The 3473-nt window shown below is 39.5% G+C and overlaps 1 non-coding gene across 1 annotated transcript; it reads left to right on the plus strand.

The window, feature by feature from the left end:
* Positions 1-767: 767 nt before the first annotated feature.
* On the plus strand, positions 768-875 carry LOC130948061 (small nucleolar RNA R71). The gene has a single exon (XR_009072920.1). It is a non-coding gene; the product is annotated as a small nucleolar RNA R71 (small nucleolar RNA).
* Positions 876-3473: the final 2598 nt, after the last annotated feature.

Consider the following 3473-nt stretch of genomic DNA (forward strand, 5'->3'; position numbering starts at 1 on the left):
TCTCCAAATTCGGCCATGTTGATGGCCTTGCTCTCTCCTTTTGGATTTTTTCTGTTGCTTGGAAGAGTACTAGGAGGGAGTTCAGTAACCTTCTTGCTCAGCTGTCCCACTTGTGCCTCCAAATTCCTAATGGAGGACCTTGTTTCAGTCATGAAACTTGAGTGGTTTGATTAGATCAGAGACCATGGTTGCTAAGTCAGATGGGTTCTGCTTAGAACTCTCTATCTGTTGCTGAGAAGATGATGGAAAAAGGCTTGCCATTGCTAAACCTGTTTCTCCACCATTATTGTTATTGAAACCTTGTGAGGTCTCTCTTGATTCTTCCATGAGAAATTGGGTGATTTCTCCATGAAGAATTATAGGTGTTTCCATAGGGTTCTCCCAGGTAATTCACCTCTTCCATTGAAGGGTTCTCAGGATCATAAGCTTCTTCTTCAGATGAAGCATCCTTAGTACTGCCTGGTGCATTTTGCATTCCAGACAGACTTTGAGAAATCAAATTGACTTGCTGAGTCAATATTTATCTGAGCCAATATGGCATTCAGAGTATCAATCTCAAGAACTCCTTTCTTCTGATTTGTCCCATTGTTCACAGGATTCCTTTCAGAAGTGTACATGAATTGGTTATTTGCAACCATTTCAATTAGCTCTTGAGCTTCTGTAGGCGTCTTCTTCAGATGAAGAGATCCTCCAGCAGAGCTATCCAAAGACATCTTGGACAGTTCAGAGAGACCATCATAGAAAATACCTATGATGCTCCATTCAGAAAGCATATCAGAGGGACACTTTCTGATCAATTGTTTGTATCTTTCCCAAGCTTCATAGAGGGATTCACCTTCCTTTTGTCTAAAGGTTTGGACTTCCACTCTAAGCTTACTCAATTTTTGAGGTGGAAAGAACTTTGCCAAGAAGGCATTGACTAGCTTTTCCCATGAGTCCAGGCTTTCTTAGGTGTGAGTCCAACCATGTCCTAGCTCTGTCTCTTACAGCAAAAGGAATAGCATAAGTCTGTAGACCTCAGGGTCAACCCATTGCTTGACAGTGTCACAGATTTGCAAGAATTCGCTAAAAACTGATGAGGATCTTCCAATGGAAGTCCATGGAACTTGCAATTCTGTTGCATTAGAGAAACTAATTGAGGCTTAAGCTCAAAGTTGTTTGCTCCAATGGCAGGGATAGAGATGCTTCTCCCATAGAAGTCGGGAGTAGGTGCAGTAAAGTCACCCAGCACCTTCCTTGCATTATTGGCATTGTTGTTGTTTTCGGCTGCCATGGTTTCTTCTTCCTTGAAGATTTCTGTTAGGTCCTCTACAGAGAGTTGTGCCTTAGCTTCTCTTAGCTTTTGCTTCAAGGTCCTTTCAGGTTCAGGGTTAGCTTCAACAAGAATGCCTTTGTCTTTGCTCCTGCTCATATGAAAGAGAAGAGAACAAGAAAATATAGAATCCTCTATGTCACAGTATAGAGATTCCTTGAGGTGTCAGAGGAGAAGAAAAATAGAAGGAAGAAGGAGAAGAATTCGAACTTAGTGAGATAGAGTTCGAATTGTGCATTGAGAAAGAGTGGTACTCCATAAATAGAAGGATGTGAGAAGAGAGGAAGAGTTTTTCGAAAATTAATTAAAAAGATTTTAAAAACATTTTGAAAAACTTTAATTTGATTTTCAAAAAACCAGAGTGAGAAAGAGATCAAGTAATTTTTGAAAAAGATTTTGAAATTAGAAATAAAAAGATATGATTAAAAACTGTTTTGAAAAAGATGTGATTAAAAAGATATGAAAAAAAATTATGCTTTTAAAAAGATATGATTGAAAAGATATGATTTGAAAATAATTTAAAAAGATTTGATTTTTAAAAATTAATGACTTGCCTAACAAGAAAGATATGATCAAACATTAAACCTTTCTCAACAGAAAAGGCAACATACTTAAAATGTTGAATCAAATCATTAATTGATAGTAAGTATCTTTGAAAAAGGAAAGAAATTGATTTTGAAAAAGGTTTGATTGAAAAGATATGATTTGAAAAAGATTTGATTTTGAAAAACTTTGAAAACTTGAAAAAATTGATTTGAAAACAAATCCTCCCTCTTGTGCCATCCTGGCGTTAAACGCCCAGAATGGTGCACATTCTGGCGTTTAACGCCCAATGCACTACCTTTTTGGGCGTTAAACGCCCAACCAGGCACCCTGGCTGGCGTTTAAACGCCAGTCTGTCCTTCTTCACTGGGCGTTTTGAACGCCCAGCTTTTTCTGTGTAATTCCTCTGCTGCATGTTCTGAATCTTCAGTTCCCTGTACTATTGACTTGAAAATAGAACCAAGATCAATTAAACAATGCATGCAAGACACCAAACTTAAAATTAGACAGTAGACTCAAACAAGAAACATAAAATATTTTTGGTTTTTATGATTTTGTAATTTTTTTGTGCTTTTTCGAAAATTATATGAAAATAGAAAATAAAGGTTTCAGAATTCTCAATTTGAATTCCAGGAATCATTGCAATGCTAGTCTAAGACTCCGGTCCAGGAATTAGACATGGCTTCACAGCCAGCCAAGCTTCCAAAGAAAGCTTCGGTCCAAAATACTAGACATGGCCAATGGCCAGCCAAGCCTTAGCAGATCATTGCTCCAACAGCAAGATTGATAGAAATCAACAAGCTCTTGTGATGATAAGTTGAAACCTCGGTCCAATAAGATTAGACATGGCTTCACAGCCAGCCAGACTTCAACAGATCATCATGAAACTCTAGAACTCATTCTTAAGAACTCTGAAAAAAAAATACCTAATCTAAGCAACAAGATGAACCGTCAGTTGTCCATACACGAAACAATCCCCGGCAACGGCGCCAAAAACTTGGTGCGCAAAATCGTGATCACTACAACTTCACACAACTAACCAGCAAGTGCACTGGGTCGTCCAAGTAATAAACCTTACGCGAGTAAGGGTCGATCCCACGGAGATTGTTGGTATGAAGCAAGCTATGGGTGTAGATGATGAATAAAACATAAAGATAAAGATAGAGATACTTATGTATATCATTGGTGAGAGCTTCAGATAAGCGTATGAAGATGCTGTCCCTTCCGTCTCTCTGCTTTCCTACTGTCTTCATCCAATCCTTCTTACTCCTTTCCATGGCAAGCTTATGCAAGGGTTTCACCGTTGTCAGTGGCTACCTCCCATCCTCTCAGTGGAAATGTTCAACGCACCCTGTCACGGCACGGCTATCCATCTGTCAGTTCTCGATCAGGCCGAAATAGAATCCAGTGATTCTTTTGCGTCTGTCACTAACGCCCCGCCCTCAGGAGTTTGAAGCACGTCACAGTCATTCAATCATTGAATCCTACTCAGAATACAACAAGGTTAGACCTTCCGGATTCTCTTGAATGCCGCCATCAGTTCTTGCCTATACCACGAAGACTCTGATCTCACGGAATGGCTGGCTCGTTTTTCAGGCGAGCACTCGGTTGTCAGGCG

This window comes from Arachis stenosperma, chromosome 1 (assembly GCF_014773155.1).
Source record: "Arachis stenosperma cultivar V10309 chromosome 1, arast.V10309.gnm1.PFL2, whole genome shotgun sequence".
Classification (NCBI taxonomy): domain Eukaryota; kingdom Viridiplantae; phylum Streptophyta; class Magnoliopsida; order Fabales; family Fabaceae; genus Arachis; species Arachis stenosperma.